Source organism: Vombatus ursinus, unplaced genomic scaffold (genome assembly GCF_900497805.2).
Source record: "Vombatus ursinus unplaced genomic scaffold, bare-nosed wombat genome assembly UNPS02014830.1, whole genome shotgun sequence".
Taxonomy (NCBI): Eukaryota; Metazoa; Chordata; class Mammalia; order Diprotodontia; family Vombatidae; genus Vombatus; species Vombatus ursinus.
In genome coordinates, this window is record NW_020954608.1 from 11,141,181 (window position 1) to 11,160,213 (window position 19,033).

The 19,033-nt window shown below is 38.1% G+C and overlaps 1 protein-coding gene across 3 annotated transcripts in view; it reads left to right on the forward strand.

Annotated features, from left to right (window-relative positions):
- The window catches only part of ATXN7L1 (ataxin 7 like 1), a 253,230-nt gene that overhangs the window by 42,106 nt on the left and 192,091 nt on the right, over nucleotides 1-19,033 (forward strand). The window lies entirely within an intron of this gene.

Genomic DNA, 19,033 nt, shown 5'->3' on the forward strand with positions numbered 1-19,033 from the left:
ATGAGTCTTAAATTTTTCTCTGCTTACTCATTGACCTTTCTTGTAGTTTCCAAACCATTTGAACTCCTTAGGGAGGCCATATGATAGAGTGGAAAAGGGAGGGGTGGGGGGAACCCATAGCATTTGGAGTCAGAGAACTTGGTTTTAGTCTCAGCTCTTACATTAACTAGCTTTGTGACCTTGGATAAGTCATTTAATCCCTCAGAGCCTCAATTTCCTTATCTGTAAAATGAAGATTATAAAACTTGTACTATATTATAAAACTTGTACTACTAACCTCACTAGGTTGCTGTGAGGAAAGAACTTTGTAAACCTGAAAGTGTTATCTGAAGGTGAATTGTAATTACTGTAAGAAAAAAAACAATAGATCAGGTGCAAGTGAGATTTATTTCCCTCTTGCTGGAAGTGTTTTTCTATTCCTTACAGGGGAGAAGGGGGCAGGTACAGCTTTCTGATTCTTTTAGTGGCTTTAATTCTATTCTAGCCCCACCTAGTGAAGGTGCAAATGGAGTTCCATTCCTACTTTCTTCAGTCTTCACTCTCTCATTCCCTTTTCCTTCTTCTCATCAAAGCACAGGCTTGACTGGGAGATGATCAAAATAGGAAGTGGTAGAGACAGAGGAGAGAACCATAAGAGGTCTCTTTGGTCCCCGTCTCAAGTGCTGGAGGAGATGTTGCTGGAGCAAAGCAGTGTGAGTGCTTCCTCTTTTCCCACCAGCTTTGTCAATGCCTTGGTGTTTTGGCTTATTTTGTCTTTTGAGTAACTTTAGTCTCTCAAGCAAGGGTAGAGTTTAGTATGTTTTGCACTCACCGTGTCATGTCCATCCTTTCAGTACCCCAGCCCTTTTTGTGGGTCAGAATCTCAGGAAGCTCCTGCATTTCTGTCAAATAGTGAATCATAGATCATAGAGCCATGAGTCTTCTCTACCACTAGTACAGACGCAGCTTCATTAGTATTGAGGATTCCTCACTTTTGTCATATGTTTAAACGGTGAAGACACAGACCTCATTCATGGATGATGTGATTTCCTTAAAATGTAGCTAGCACCCTTACATTGTCGCTCCCAGTAGGAAAGATGCATAGTAGTGAATGTGGAGGGGGCTAGAGAAGGGAGGCGGTAATAATAATTCTGGTTCTGGCCACCTACTTTCCTTGCTCTTCTAGCATCTCCTCATTCATTTAATATTCAATCATCCTAGATGGAGAAATGGATGGATGCATGTCTCAGACTTTAAGTGTGAGCCGAAATGAAAAATATGGGATTTAACAGTGATGATGCAAAGTCCTATGCTTGAAATCCAAAAAACAACTGCTCAAAGTGTAGGATAGATGGAATGTGACTAGATTAAAAACAGTTTATGTGGAGAAAGAAAAACAGCAACTGGGTTTTACAGGAGCTGTGCTGGCAGCAATGTAATACAATGACCAAAAAGCGTAGGAGTCATAGGGATATTGAGTCTGGTGTGCTAGGTAGATTACTTAACGTGAGTCTCACACTGGAAGCATGGAAATGAGTTATATTTCTATTAGAATAATCTCTTAAGTAGTAATTTTAATAAAATTTCTCTTCCGGTTAATCTTTTAATGACTTGATCACCAAACCAGCATTTTTCAAAGGTTCTGAGTCATAGTAACAAGATGTTTTTTAAATGGCAACTTCATGCTACTTTGTCCCAACTTGGGCTTTAAAACTATTTCATAAAGTTTGGAAACTACTTGGGAAATATTTCGAACCAGTAGATCTAGTAGTTCTTCGAAAATCTAAAATCCCCACTGTCCCCAGTTTCTCAGAGAAACTTTCTGGATACTTCAAGTTTTTATTCTCTTTAATTTTAAAATTATTGTTTATTTTAAATTCAGGGGCAGCTAGGTGGCGCAGTGGATAGAGCACCGGCCCTGAAGTCAGGAGGACCTGAGTTCAAATCCAGCCTCAGACCAAACACTTGACACTTACTAGTTGTGTGACCCTGGGCAAGTCACTTAACCCCAATTGCCCTGCCCAAAAAAAAAAATACACAGACATAAAATCCTAATAGATAAACTCATCTTTTCCAGGTTTACATTTGAAACTTTGACATTATTTTAACTGTGAGTTAAAAAAAAAAAAACACTTTGCCCTGTGGACCAAAATTTTCTATAATTGTTTAGTTGTTTTGCTTCCCACCCAGTACCCTCTCTCCCCTGTCCTTGCTGTCTCTGGGAATATTCATCTCATTACCTAGAATCTGAGCTTTTGGTGAGGTCACTCACTTTCCTGGTTTCTCTTTCCCAATATAAAATCTTGAGATCTTGATATTTACTGTCCCTGGATTTATTGTCCAGAGAGGATTGGATCCTTGCATCCCCATCCTATAAGTACATACATATTTGTTGTCCCTACATTGTTTTTTTGCTTACTGCTTTTCTGTACTGTAATCATAGTTGTCATATCACATAGTAGGTGTACGTTTTTAAATTTCCCATTCAGTAATATTTTATTCTCTTCCATGTCTCAATGTCTTTGTTCCCTATCTTAACCCACCAAAAAATAGACAAAAACCTCAATCAAATTTGTGGTCCAATGAATTTTTTTTAATATCATAGAATTGTAGCATTTTTAAGTTGAGAGGAACCTAGGTTTTCAAGTCATCTGTGAACTTGTTTCTTAAATATTTTGATAACTGTATTTAAGTAATTGGTTTCTTTTGTAATCTCGTGTATTTCATTACATAGGATAGGGACAACTAGGTAGCACAGTAGATACAATGCTGGACCTTAAGTCAGGAAGACTTGAATTCAAATTCAGCCTTAGACACTTACTAGCTGTGCAGCATTGGGAAAGTCACTTAAGCTTTGTTTGCCTCAGTTTCCTCACTGGTAAAATGAGTATAATAAGCACCTACTTCCTAACATTGTTTTGAGGATCCATTGAGATAATTTTTTAAAAATACTTTGCAGACCTTAAGGCATTACATAAATGCTTATTATTATTATTATTATTATTATTATTATTATTATTTTATACATTTAAAAACATTATTCTGAGAAAGCGGTCCATGGGCTTCACCAGACTATCAAAGAAGTCCATGACACCAAAAAAAGTTACGAGCACCTAATCTAGTACACACTTTTGCAGATGCCCCAGTGAGGATGTAACTTTGGCCACTGTCACAGAGCTAGCAAGTGATTGAGCTGGTCCTTTAAAATCCAGGACTCCGGCTTCTTTTAAGTCCCGTGTTCTTTCCCCTCCAAGATGCCAGTACTCTGCACCATGCTGCCTGCCATTAAGAGAATTTATCTGGGAAGAAAAGCCATATGTTTCCTCACAACTTCCATATTAGTTTCTCAAAAATCAGTGCTTTGAATTCTGCTGCCACTACAACAGGTAATTTGTAAAAAGTTTGAGGTTTTTAATGTTGTGCTTCCATAGAAGGCCCTTGTGAGGTTATTGTAACATCCAGTTGTTAAGTGCTTGTAATTTCTTTTGAAATGTAAACAACGTTTTTGAGCCAGTTCTGAGAGGAAGCTTTAACTTTGTTCTTCTGAGTAAAAGGACCTTATTTTAGTAAATACAAATGTATTTTAATAATAGACACTGATGCCTGCTGTTTTTTGTTTCTGTTGAATAAAAAGTTGGCAGTGGTGCAGCTCTGCTTACATTTTTGTCTGGGATCTAGAAGTACGTTTTTTCAGGTGTTTTGGAGCAGTTAATCAAATTAACTGAATTGTCAGAGTCACTGTTTCCTCCTTCAAGCAAACACTTATGAGCTATAACTGTACATGGATGACCCTTGATAGGGGATGGGAGGGGAGAGATTCAAGAACTTGATTTCTCAAAGTTGGAATAAAACATCACATTGTCTTCCTAGAGCAAATAACACATCTTATTTAGAATTTAAATTCTCTTTTCACTGACATAACTTTAAAAAGCATCTTTCCAAAAGACAACTGTCTGGTGTCTTGGAAATGGGCTAACCTGGAATAGAGATGACAGCAGATCTTTCTCGTTTAGCTATTTGTAGTATTTAAAGTGTCTTTTTTTTCCTTCAGTATTATTTCCCACCTGCCAAACCTTTCCATTTCCTGCCTTCTAGCTTTTTCTTATTTCCTCCCTCAGCTCCTATTTCCCCAGTCCTCTTACTTTGTATTCACCTGTGTCCCAAGTCATGATTCCTTGGTAAAGTTCAATACTCTATTTAAATATTAATTATCTTCACTTTCCTGATGGTTTCTACTGCAAATGCTTCCTTCTACTTAAGGCTAATTTGCTCAAGGGTTTTCTGGTTCAAAGTCTTTGCCAAATGACTTGTTTTCCAAAATTCCTTTCACTGTTGCTTTCTTCCTTTTCTTTCTTTGTATCAGTCCTATTATTCAAGACTACTCAAATAGAATCATCTCCTGGTTGCATTCTATATCAGCATTTCTCAGCTGGGGGATTGTAAATCTAAATGATATGTACACCCTGCCATGTGTGTAGAGAAAAATGTAAATGTTGGGGGCACACATGGATTCTGAAAATGGGGAAAAAAAGGTCTCCTTTAAGAGTAATTGGTTTATTTTTATGGTTTAATTGAGGGAGTGCTAGGAGAGAGAAATTTAAAATGCTTGTAAAAATAAATCAAAAGAATAGAAAAAAGGGGACAGAATAAATATTTTTTAAAAAGTTTAAAAAGAAAAACAAAATTCAATAGAGTGCCTCAATGGATAAATTCTTCAGTTAAAAAAAAAAGACGGAAAAAATGGTTTCAACCTCTTCTCTGATGTTCATTCTATACTCATTTATCACCCGATTCAGGTCCTGCTAGTCATTATCTACCAACCCTCAATACATTCTCCCTCCTTTCTCAGTGAGTTCCGGGTCTGATTTATAGTCTTTCTCCGTACCCCCAACTCCTGCCCTAATACAAGTGGATTTCAATATACATGCTGATATTCCCTCAAATACCCTAATTTCTCAGTTCTTCCACCTATTCAGCTCCCATTACCTACCTACTCCTCAGCAACCCACAGCTATTTTCATAACCTCAGTCTTGCAATCAGCCACAGTGTTCTACTTCCATGTTTAAGAACTCTGAAATTCCTCAAAAGGGGATACAGATGAGCAGGATAATACTAGAGCTATCATGTTAAATTTGAAATATATATGGGGGTATGGGTATGTTGGTGTGTGTATATATATATATCTGTGTTTGTGTGTGTATGTGTATGTATGTAGATGTGCCAATATGTAGTAGAGAGACGTACTTTCTTATGTAGTCCTCTTTCTGGTCATGTGTATTGATGTTTATCAGATTCATAAGAATAAACGGTCATTTTTAAATCCAAGAACACTAAAATTCAATAATCTTTTATCATTCCTCTCCCTATGTCCTATTACTTCTAGACCTATTACCAATTGTTCTCCTCACTGGGACCTGCAATCGTTGTACCCCTTGTTACTTTCCTAGGCCATCAGCCCTACTCCTGTTATAGTTTCCTCCCTTCCCAATCTTAACCACTTGGCCATCCAGTTCAATTCTATACTATACTCTATTCCTAAATTCCTTGCTCCTTTGTTCTGAAATTGCTCATTCCTTGCCAAACACCAGACATGGATTACTTCCACCATCTGCCTCCATTGTTCCTATTCACATTTTACTGAATGGAGCTGGAGGAATTCATGGAACAGTTTCAGACTGGGTACACTACAAATTTGTTATGTAACCTCAGTGGGGTCCTCACTGCAGTATGGCAATTCTTTTCCTCCCTAACTGACTCTGGTTTTTTTTTTAAACTTTTTTTCAATTAAGCATTTATCCCACACCCTCTCATTGAAAACAAAAAAAAAAAACAACCCTTGTAACAAATATGCTTAGTCAAATAAAACAAATTTCCACATTGTCCATACCCCACAAGGTATGTCTCATTCTGCATCTCCTCATTGATTTCTCTGTCATAATGACTGTTGCAAACCTTCCCTTTTCTCCTCAAGCTTCCCACAGTCCCTCTCACTCCCAGCATCTCAGCTAAGAACTTGATGGCTCTCCACAAGCTCTCCTTTCTTTCTCCTCATCCTACATTCCCCTGACATCTTTCCCTACCATCGATCTTCTCCTTCACTTCAGTCTCTGATGAAGTAGTGACCCCTCTTGCCAAGACCAATTCCATTTCCTCCCCTGAGGTTACCTTGTGTCTCCTCTGTTTATATCTTGTGGATACCTATTTATGTCATTATATCCTTTGTTAGACTGTAAGCTCCTTGTGGGCAGAAACCTTTTGATTTTTTTTTTAAGTATCTTTGGAACTTAGTAATTAGTAAATACTTAATAAATGCGTATGTTAAAACATAACTATCCAGATCCTCAGAGACTGAAACATTTTTGGGAACCCTGTACAGGGTTTTTTGTTTTTTGTTTCGCTGTTCCTTTTTTTGGTTTTTTTTTTTGGTTTTTTTGTTTTGGGGGTTTTTTTTGGCACAGAGTAGGTGCTTAGTGAGTGACGAATGAATGAGTGAAAGCTGAGTTTTTCAAGAAGCTAAAAGCTACCTCTTTAGAAAGTACATTAAACATAATTTACCTTTTTCTTGGTGAGTCAGTATCATGATTATTAGGCATTATGCTGTACTTCTAATAAGGCCCTCCTGGTATATAAAGCTGTTGGCCCTGTACTCAATGCCTTTATACTGCTGCACTTATTCGAGGTCTTGTTTCTTTTTATACATTTCTCCCTTTTCTCACTATTTGCTGTGATTTCTTATTTCTGTCAATGTCGTGGCTACTATATAGCCCCTCTCCCTCTTTTGGATTTGCTGATTCTTATCTTCCACAGGCCTAGAAACAAACTTAGTAAAACTGTGTGCAAAGTAAATGGTCAAGGAGAGGGATGGAAAAGACTTTTTTTGTGATTCCCTTTAGTATAGGTTGTTTTTATTCAGTGGTTTCAGCCATGTCTGACTCTTTGTGACCCCATTTGAGGTTTTCTTGGCAGAGGTACTAGAGTATTTGCAATTTCCTTCTTCAGCTCATTTTACAAAAGAGGAAGCTGAGACAAACAGGGTTAAGTGACTTGCCAAGGGTCACATAGCTGGTAAGTGTCTGAAGCCAGATTGAACTCAGGAAGATGAGTCTTCCTAACTTCAGGCCTGTCCCTCTATCCACTGTGCCACCTAGCTACCCAAGTATAGGTTCTTTGTAGCAATGCCTTTCATATTATATGTACAATAATCCTATATTACATGTGTAATAAGATTATATATGTACATACATGTATACACATATACATACCTATATACATATATCTGGGGGGGGCAGCGTTCATTGAATGAAGCAATGTATGCTATTTTGGGTGCTCATAGGCTTTTTTTTTTTAAGTTTATTGTAATTTTCAAAACATTAAGTGCCTACTAAGTGCAAGTGCATCTACATGCACCCTTGATCACATATCATTTCATCTTCTCCTGTAGATTGCCCTCCTCCCCACTATCATTCCTACTCTGTCGTTAATCTTTAGTCTCTCTCTACCTACTGCTACTTCCCTACTGGCTATAAACATTACCACATCTCCCTCATCTTAAAAAAAAAACAAACCCTCACTTGATTCTACCATTCTTGAAAACTCTTGTCCTATATCTCTCCTCTCCTTCTTGGTTATATGACTTGAGAAAACCATCTCCATTCAATGCCTCCACTTCCCTTCCTCCCTCAATTCTAGAACTTTGGCAGTCTAGTTTTTGACATCATCATTCACCCAGAACTGCTCTAGCCAAAGTTACCAGTGTTCTCTTAATCATCAAATCTGATGGCCTTTCTCAATACTCACCCTTCTTGACTTCTCTACAAATTTTTGACACTGTTGGTCACCCTCTTCTCCAAGATACTCTGTCTTCTGTAGGGTTTTGTGACACTGCTGTCTCCTGGTTCTACCACCTGTCTAATTGTTCCTTCTCAGTCTCCTTTGCCTCCAGGTCTATGTACATGCTTCCACGTTGTGTACACCAACAGTGAGTGTACCCCATGGCTTTGTCCTGGACCCTCTTCTCTTAGCCCTCCATGCTATCTTGATTGGTGATCTCTCCAGTTCCCACAGTTCAATTATTATATCTGTGTAAATATTTCTCAGATCTTTATATCCAGGCCCTAACCTCCAGTCTCACGTCACCAACTGTTTTGTGAATATCTCAAACTGAAAGTATTATAGATATCTCAAATTCAGCATGTCCAAAACAGAACTAATTATTCCTTCCCTCTTCTGAACTTCCCTATTACTATTAAGGGTAATCCTCCCATTTATCTAGGCTCACAAGCTCAGTCTCCATCCACTACTCTTGACTAGCACTGATCTCATATATCCAGTCTGTTCCCATGTCCTATCATTTCTACTTTTACATCACCTCTTGAATGTGTCTCTGCTCCACTCAACTCACCACCATGGTGTAGGTCCTCCTCATCTGAATGTTGCAATAGACTTCTCTGGCTGGTGTCCCTTTCTCAAGTCCCTCACCACTCCAATTTGTCCTCCACTCAGCTGGAAAAGTGATTTTTATAAGTTGTAGGCTGGACTGTGTACACTGTCCTCCCCCACCCCCCATGTAATAAAGTCCAGTGGTCCCATATCATCTCCAGAATCAAACAAAAAATCCTCTATTTGGTATTCAAAGCCTTTCATACCCTACCCCCACATATCTTTCCAGTATTATTTTGGTGGTGGTGGAGGCAATCTGCGTTAAGTGACTTGCCTAGGGTCACACAGCTGAAGTCAGATTTGAACTCAGGTCCTCCTGATTCCAGGACCTATGCTCTATCCACTGTGCCACTTAGCTGCCCCTCCAGCCTTCTTAAAGGTTATACCCTTACTCTCCCCAGTGACACTGGCCTCCTTGCTATTCCTTGAACAAAACACTCCATCTCCTGACTCTGGGCATTTTCTCTGGCTGTCCCTCATACATAAAATGCTCTGTCTTCATCTTCACCAGCTCCTGGCTTCCCAGACCTTCTTTAGGACACAGCTCAAATCCCACCTTCTCCAGGATTTCTTTCATGAGCCTCCCAGCTCTTAGTGCCTTCCCTTTAAGATTCACTTCTATTTATACCGTCTATGTTTTGATTATACACAGTTTTTTGTTGCTGTTGTCTCCTTCATTAGAATGTAAGTTTCTTGAGGGCAAGAGCCATGTTTTGCTTTTCCTTTTCTCCCTAGCACTTAGTGCAGTGTCTGACACATAATTAGTGCTTAATAAGTGCTTATTAACTAACTGCAAGACCTAGATTATGGACTGTGTTTCAGGTAGGTGACACATAGTCAGGTTTTAAATAGGTGAGATATAATAACCATATTTATATTTTCTATCCCTCAAGTTGACTTCTCACTGTATAAAGGCCCACCCTTTCATTTCTCCTTACTTTAACTCTCTTCAAGTTCAAGAGATATTTCCTCATTCTAGTATGTTTTTTTGGTGAATAAGTCCATGTTATTCCAGTCCATATTTTTAAAATAAATTTCCATCACATCCTAGCTCAGCCTCTGTCTTTATAACCCGAAGAGTACAAATTTTCTTAGCCTATTCTCATCTCACAGTCTTTTATATTCCCTGCCTAGTTTTGTCATTTAAGGTGCACTCTTCTGGAATTTTCCACCTCTGTTGCATTTTTCTTGAGATGCAGCAGACAAAAATATACAGGGCTCCAAAGATTTCTGTTATAGTACCATGGTGTTGCTAGGGGTAGGTTAATATTCTATGTTTTGTTTCCATTACTTTTCCTGATTATGCCCAATGTTTTGTTCACCTTTTTTTTTTTTGTTACAACAGAGAAATAATCCTAGTGATTTTGGGGAATGATCATTAATGAATGATTCCTAAATTGATTTCCTGTTTTAGAACTTGTTGACCTATAGATATATAATTTGGATATGGCAAGGATCTTTACACTTGCCAGAACTGAAGTTCAACTCCATTTTAATATACCTTTGTACTGCCTTCAGACACTCTGGACATTTTTGGTAACAGGCTCCCTTGCAAACTCAGGATCAAAAGCTTTCCTCCCTCCCCAATATATTTTTTATTTATTTCGTTAAATATTTCTTAATTACATGTAAAAAAATTAACATCGAAAAAATGGACTGATGTTAACATTATAACTATCAAATTCTCCTATGACTAGACTCTTTACCAAGAAAACTTGATAAGTGAAAATAAACACCCTCCTGGACAGTTTCATTAATAAGCACTTATCTTTTCATCATGCTGTGGTACAATACAGTGAGTATCACTTACCTAAAAATTATTGCATTTCAGAATTGGATGTGATCTCAGAGATCAAGTTCTGGCTCTCTGATTTTTTGATATAGAAACTGAACTGAAAGAAAAAGTAAAAGAAGAAATTGCCAAGAGAGATTCTCACACAGCTTCATTGGTGAGAGAAAATCAGTAAAAAGGCTAGAGTTACAGGTGCAGCCATTTAGTAACCATCTTACCTTGGGCAAGGCTCTTGCTTTATATTCTGGAAGGAGCTGAACTCTCTGAGAAGGAAGCAGGCACTTGTGCTTGAAGGACTAATGCTGTACATCCACAGGAGTCATCAAGTGCTAGGTCAGCTAATAAGGGCCAAAGGAAGGAGAGATGAGTGATGGTTAGTGACTCACTGCTGAGGGGTCCTGGGGCGGCAATTTGTTGACATGAAATTAACAGTAGAAAGAGGTCTGTTGTCTTTCTACAGCACGTATCCATGACATGTCAGAGAACTTTCTGTGATTTGCCAAACCTGATGATCACTATCCACTTCTAGTGACTAATATGGGCAAGATGATATTGCCAGAGGGAATGTAAAAAACATTGCTGAGGGTTATGAAGTCCCAAGCAAGGAGACCTTAGGGTCAAAGGTGGTGTTTTCACCCCTACTGCCAATGCATAGTGAAAACTTTAGAAAAGATAGGCAGATTTAGGAATTGAACATCTGGTTAAGAAGATGGTGTCTGATAATAGCTTTTAGATTTCATAGCTCAAAATATAGAAATGATAGGCTGTTGAGGAGGAATGGAGTACACCTAACAAAAGCTGGTAAGAATTTATTTACTTGGAGTTTTACAAATCTAGTCTAAAGGGAAAATCTATCTGAAAAGGAAGGGGAAAAGGAAACAATTGACTGTGTCGATCTATAAACTAAATATCACAGAGAATAACTGCAATGTAGGAAGAACTGTTTGTTGAAGTTGAGATGATGGGAACCCTGGAAAGAAGTGAATCTTCATATTAGAATTTGTCACAGAGGACAGGAAAGCTAGCCATAGTCCTATGCAGCTGTAATTTTATTATTTTTTTTAATTAACAAAAAAATTATTTCCCTCTTACCTTCCCCCCATTGAAAAAAGAAAATAAAAACAGAACTCTTGTAATAAGTGTAGTTGAGCAAAGCAAATTTCTCGTTGGCCATGTCCAAAAAAGTATCTCATTGTGTATGGTCACTCCATTACCTCAGTGTCTGGAGACAAGCATGCTGCTTGCTTCATCATCTGTTCTCTTAAATTGTGATTGGTCATTGTATTGATCAGAGTTCATAAGTCTTTAGAAGTTGTTTGTCTTTACAATGTCATGTATATCTGTGTGTGTGTGTGTGTGTGTGTGTGTGTGTGTATTGTTTGCCTAGTTGTGCTCATTTCTGCCTCCACCAGTTCATATCAGATTTCTTATTTTTTAAGACTCCATAATATCCCATTACATTCACGTACCATAATTTGTTCAGCCATTCTCCACCTGATGGGCACCCCCAAATTTCTAGTTCTTTGCCACTACAAAAAGAGTAGCAGTGTATTTTTTTTGTAAATATGAGTTCTTTTCCTCTTTTTTTTTTTTTTTGATCTTTTGGTACCTAAGAGAGCAGATTTCGGGGGTTCAGAGAAAGGACAAGTAGGAGAAATCAGTCCAGGAGGGATAGAAAGATTTCAAGAATGATATTTTGAAGACACAAAGAGAAACTGTTCCAATCAAGATGAAAAGAAAATGTTGCTTAAAGACACCAATGTGTCAGATCGACCCACTTAGACTTTTTAAAGACATATACAGAAGACAGAAGCAAGGGCTGATAATGGAGGATAAAATTTTTTTTTAAGTGGCATGGCCCTATAATAGTGTCAAGAGTCAGAATGAGCTGAGACTCATGAGGAATGCTAAGAGCAGCATATAATCTTTGAACTAAGAGACGTCTCTTTACTAGAAGTGGAAAAGTGGAATTGTAAGTGAACAATACTATGGCCTAAATAGGATCAAACAGATGAGGATTTGAACTCTGGTCTTCCTGACTCCCAAGTCCAGCACTCTTATCTACTGTACCACCTAGAGTCTAATAAAATGAAATTTAATAGAGGTAAATGTGAAATCTTACACTTTAATTAAAAAAAAAAACAACAAATTCCCAAGTATCAGATGGGAGTGGTATGACCAGATAGTAGTTCATCTGAAAAAAGATCTAATGGTTTTAGTGGACTTCAAGTTCAATAGGAGTCATCAGTATGATATTGGCAAACCAAAACCCTAATGCAGGCTTAGTACGTCCTATAGTACAGCCCTCTCCTTATCCTCCTGGATGCAGACTTAATTTGCTTGGAATCCTCAGCGGTAATTCAGGCATCTGGCTCACTTTAGAAAACTGGGAACTTTGAAATTTAACTCAGAACTACCTATTCAGTTGCTTACAATGTTAATAGTCTTGGAAAAAGACTAACATTGAACCAGTAAAACAGAAATTAGGACAAAAATGGGTAGTAAAGCCACAGGAAACAATCTCAGCATCCATTACCCAAATTAGTACAGTCTCATCCCCTTCTCCCAGACTTGTTTAGGAAATTAACACCTCTGATACTCACAGTTCTGGTAAGAAAGGCGTGGGGGAGATTTTTCTCTGTAGTCCAATTGAAGGTGATGGAAACTTCAGTGCAGATAGCTCTGGCTACTTGAAGTATCTGTACCCTGCTGCTCATCACTTATCTGGCCATAGCTCTCTGCTTGTAGCTCCCCACCTTAGTTTTCCTCTCATGCTGTTTTCTGTTCTGTGTGGTCATGAACCCAGCAAAACTCTCCCTTACTTCTCCATTTCTACTTCACTACTTCAAAGTTCTCTTGCCTCAATCATCAGCTATGTTGTAGGTACATGGCTTCATGGGAAATGGAGTTCCTGTTCTTTTCCATTTGTGTATTGGATCCAGCCATCCTGGGAAATGTAGCCTATTTGTAGGAAATTTCCCACCTTAGCCATAATGCAGTATTTTGAACAAGGAAGGTTATAGTTCTGCTGTACTCTGCCCTACTTAGGCCACATCTGGAGTCTTGTGTTCAGTTCTGATAACTAACCTTTAGGAGAGAAATTGCTGAATCAAAGAGCATCCAGAGGAAAATGACCATAAAGGTGAAAGACCCCAACAGCATGCCAGATGAGGATCAGTTAAAGGAACTTAAGGCAGCTACATGGTGCTGTGGATAGAATGCTTGATCAAATCTAGCCTCAGCCATTTACTAGCTGTGTGACCTTGGACGAGTCATTTAATCTCCATTTGCTTTTGTTTCCTCAACTATAAAATGGGGATAATAACACTATCTACATCTGAGGATTGATATGATGATCAAATGAGATATTTGTAAAGCACTTAGCACAGTATTTAGCAGATAGCAGGCACTATATAATTCTCTTTCCTCCCCTTCCTTAAAATTATTCAAAGCACCGGCCCTGGATTCAGGAGGACCTGAGTTCAAATCTGGCCTCAGACACATAACACTTACTCACTGTGTGACTCTGGGCAAGTCACTTAACCCCAATTGCCTCACCAAAAAAAAAAAATTATTCAAGACATGACAATAGCCACATGCTCCTATGTTGCACCCAAAGCTTCCTGAAATTTTGAAATACTGCAAGAATTTGTATACCTGTATATTTGTACATACGTACACATCCTTGACACTCCTATCAGTGTCCAAGCAGTTCTATGTGCTATATGGACTAAAAGATCAATCCATGGATCAGTCTATCCTCCTTTTGTATATAATACTGCTCCCTACTTCCCTCAAAAAGGATAATGACTTACATTGACCTATTTACCCTTAAGTCACCTCCCCATCTACTCCACTTTCTGGAACCTTCTGTATTGTTTTAACAATAGAACATAAACTGTTTGAGGCCATGGTCTTTTTTATCTTTGAAACCCTAGCATCCAGCTTAGAGACTTGTACAAAGTAGATCCTTAACAAATATTTGTTGAATCCAATTGAATTGAACTGAGGATGTTTAGCCTGGAGATGATCTGATAGCTGTCTTTAGGGATTTAAAGGGCTGCCATATGAAAGAGGGATCTGAATTCTTCTGCTTGACCCCAGAGGCCAGAACTAAGAGCAATGATTGGAAGTTCTAGAGAGGCTGGTTTTAGCTCTACATAATCAGTTAATTAAGAACCGTTTCTTTAGAATCTTTTGTATGCTGGGCACTGTGTTAGGCACTGGAGAGACAAAGACAAAAAGTGTATGGGAAAACTTTCTAGCAGGTAGAGGTGTCCCAAAATAGACCAAGTGGAATGGGCTGACTTAGGAGGTAATAAGTTCTCCCACATTGCAGGGTTTAAAGCAAAAGCTAGTTGGATGAGCACTTGCCAGGGATGTTGTAAAGGAAGTTCATGTTAAGGAACGTGTTAGGCTAGAGCAGCACCTCTCCAATGTTTTGGAATCAGGACCCCCTCATGCCCTTAAAAATATTGAAGGCCCCTGCCTCGAGTTTTTGTGTAGATTATAGCTGTTGATAATTACCATATTAAAAATTAAAATGTAAAAATTATGAAAACTGTGTTGACTTTGTGGACCCCTTGAAATCTCAAGCAGACTTTGAAAACCACTGCACTAAAATGTCTCTGATGTTCCTTCTCAGTTCTGAAATTCAGAGATTCTCTGGAGCTCCAGTTCTTCATCTTGAAATAGAAATGATCCTTGCTCTACCTACCTCAGCATGAGAAAGTATTGTGAAAACTATAAAACACTCCCTGAACGGAACATATTCTGATAATCCCTGTGTAAGCCGGCTAACTTCACTTTGTACCGTTGCCACACATTGTATGCCTAGGTCAGCCCAGCCACGTTTCAGATTAAAAAGGCTGTTAGTAATAAGAGATAAAGAATGAAAGCTTGCCAACAGATAAACACAGATCTGTCAGGATTAGTAGAAAAACATCTCAAGGCACTCGTCCTACTGATAACTTTGAGTCAGTAGTATTATCCCAATATAAAAGGTCTCACGATTCATTCTGTAATTCTATGAGTGGTACTCTAACTTTAGGAAATCATAGATTTGGAGAATTCATGTATTTGGTTGAAAAACCAGTAGCATTTTTAAAATGAAGAAGGTTTCAGTATGGCCTCATACAGTGAAAGGGAAATACTTAACCACCACAGAAGAGGGTGTGTCTACTTTGCAGAATGTTTACTGAGCAACCCAGTATGTAAATGGAAGATGTCCTGTGCTTGCAAATATCAAGTATATATGATTTCAGAATCTTGCAAAAAAATCAGCAAGGAAATCAAATCTTATCGATAGCTTCCAACATAAATACTTAAGAACTACAGCTATAAAATTATTGTAATTCCACAAATATTTCTCAGGCAGCTCTTATTTTCCAGGCATTATGTTAGGCCCAGTAGATACAAAGTTGTAAGTGTGATCCTTCCTCTCAAGGAGTTTACAGATTAACAAGAGACTCTGACATGTACACAGATATTACATGTATGAGGCAATGTAGAATGTGATTGAGGCAACTAAAAGATCATTTTTTACTCAGGGGAGAATTGGGGCAGGGGGGTGGGAGGCAGAATGAAGAGAAGCTTTCTGGAGGAAGTAGTAAATGAGCTGGATCTTGAATGAAGAAAAAACTTAAAACAGTGTTAAAGGGGAAAGGACATGTGTTCTAGGCATAGGCCACTGTACAAAGAAGGGAGAATGCAGCTCTAGAACAGGAATCTAGTCCATTTCCAGTATGACTGGAATGAAGAGTGCACAGAGAAGGATAATGAGACATAAAGCTGAAAAGAAAAGCTGGAAGCAGATTCTAGAGGACCTTATATGCCAGGTTAAAGATTTGTGTTTTATCCTGAAAGCAACAGGGAGCCCCTGAAGGTTTTTGAGCAGCCGTTGCTTACAAACTCATCCCAACTTGTTGAATCTGCTGGTGAGATTTTGTATTTAAATTTTTTTTCCCAAAAAGCCAGAAGTACTAATTTTTTCCTCAGTTTACTTCTTCCTGAGAAACCTCCCTGTAGTCTTTAGGGGTGAATATTATGATCTTAGTTTTATGGTTTTTTTTAAAAAAGCTATTATTCAAAAGATGTGCTGATCCATATCTCCAGTGATTTATACAGTCTTTATAAAGTCCTTTGGCATCTTTAAACATTAATCACTTAGGCTGTAAGTATGATAGAAATAAACTACAAATGTCACTTAAGAGCAGATTTATCAAAGTTTAGGATAACTACATTACATATTGTATGCAATGTATTTTTATTTCAGGCCATGGACAGATGCAAAATGGCTCACCTAGACAGAAAGGCAAACTCTTCCATGCTAGCAGAATTAAAATCTGTGCCTGCTATGAGAGAAAATCCCCTGCTTTCCTTTGCTATTACCAGAATGATCACAGATTTTTTTTGTAACTGTTTATACAACCTATGGTTAAAGCTTAAGAAAAAAATTAAATCAGTCAGTTATCAAGCAGCCAGCTGTAATACAAAGACAGAAATGAGCCTCTGTCTTCAATGGACTTATTTATATTTTACAGGGAAGGCAACTTGCATGCATACAATTTATGCTAGAATATATACAAAATAAATACAGAGTAATGGGGAAGAGGAAGGAATATATTATTATCTGGGCAGTTCAAGAAAGACCTTATGTAGGAAGCAGTGTTTGAAATGAGCTTTGAAGGGAACTAAGGCTCTTAAAAGAAAAGAGTGAAGAGGGGTGGGTAGGTGGGGCAGTGGATAGAGCACCAGCCCTGGAGTCAGGAGGACCTGAGTTCAAATCTATCCTCAGACACATAACACTCACTAGCTGTATGACCCTGGGCAAGTCACTTAACCGCATTGCCTAACTAAAAAAAAAAAGTGAAGAGAGAGAGCATTCCAACATAGGGGACTATGCAAAGGTGTGGAAATGGGAAATGGAATATTGTGTATTAGGAACAGGACAAAGGTTAGTCTGGCTAAAGTGTGTGAATGAGGACTAATGTATAAGATGGAAAACATAGTTTGGAGCCAGGTTATGAAAGGCTTTCAGTGCCAAACAGAGGAGGATAGATTTGATCTTAGAAGTTACATGAGTCTACTGGTGTTCATTGAGCAGAGAAGTGACAAGGTATGTAATTTAGGAATATGTTTGCAGCTATGTAGAATATAGATCCAGGAAGTGAAGGAAGTCAATTAGGAATTGACAAGGTATGTAATTGTCAGGAAGTGAAGGAAGTCAATTAGGAATTGACAAGGTAGTCAGTAGTCCAAGTGTTAGATGGTGAGGACCTAAACTAGGGCAGTGGCCAGAGAAAGGAGTGGATGTGAGAAAGGTTGTAGAGGTAAAATCAACAAGATTTGGCAACTGATTATATAAAGGAAGTAAGTAATGGAGAACGAAGAGTCAAGGATGACTCTTAAGTTACAAACTTGGATGACTGGAGTGATGGTGGTGCCCTTGAGATAGGGAGGTTTGGAAGAGGGAATAGTGGAAAAGAAAAGAGTTTTGTTTTGGTCATTGAGTTTGAGATGCCTTTGCTTCATCCAGTTCAAAATACCCAATAGGCAGTTTATGGTGCTGGAGATCAGGAGAAAAACTAGGCCTATATGGATCTGGGAACCATCTAAATAGAGATGAAATTGACCTCATTAGAGCTTGGGTCTTACGGAGAGGATGAAGAGAAGAGAACCCAGCACAAAGCCTTGGTATATTCCTAAAGTTAGAGAATAGAATGAGGATGATGGGCCAACAAAGAAGACTGTACGCAGAATATACACATGTTCAAACAGCATCACCATTGCTCAAAACAGTTTTAGAATACCTTCCTTGAGTTCTTATCAAACCATGGAAACAGTGCTTTTATTCCTTTAGAGCCTTACTTTTTTGTTTTGCTTTGTTTTTTTTTTTTTTACCAAATACGGCATTATCTGACTTGATTACCTACCAGTTTAATAAAGCTTGGCTGTTTTTAAAAAATTAAATCTCTAACAGTATTCAAAAGAATGTGCCACAGACTCTGAAGATAATTATAAGAGTTCCAAAAATGTTTAAGCTGGGGCAGCAACATTGGATTCTTAATGTGCCCCACTTCTCCCTCTCCCCTCCAGGGGACTACTTTGAAAGATGTCAACCATTTGAACCTGTAATGAGTATTTGTTTAAAATTGATTGGGTTGCCTCATAGTCACATTCTGTATATTGGTAAACAAATACAAAAAATTACAACTGCGATTGTTCTTTGTGTACTGCAGCCATGGGCTTCCACTTTATTGTGGTTTGGATTCAGTAGAGGAATTCTGATGTCACCTTGCTGCAGGCTTGTTAAATATGGTTTCTGTCATGTTTTCTACCATAATTCAATTAAGCCTGTATTGGCATTTCTTTTCTCAGCCAATGATTTCTTTATTTAACTATCATTAGGAGATCTTAACACATCAGAGGATTATTTTAAAAATAAATAAAACTTCAAGAATTGGTCTTAGAAACACAAAAATAAACACAATTGTGGTTTATCACTTTGCTAATCTGGATAACCAACATTTTGCTATGCATACAGCCCCTGAGGAAGACAGAAGCCACTAATTAAATAAAATAAACAATTTGATTGAGAACAGAAATGTCAAAACACAGGCACAGTCTATTAATTGTTGATCACTAATACACATTAGCTTGTTGGTAGGCATTAACCATGATCCAGTCTATCCTGACTGCAATACTGATGTGTACTGCTGATATAGAGAAGCCTTTGTGGTCACCATTTGCAGGAGCTGTTCTTGTTAACTCTAATTCATATCCTGCTTAACACTTGATGGTTATTTCTCAATCCTGTGGCT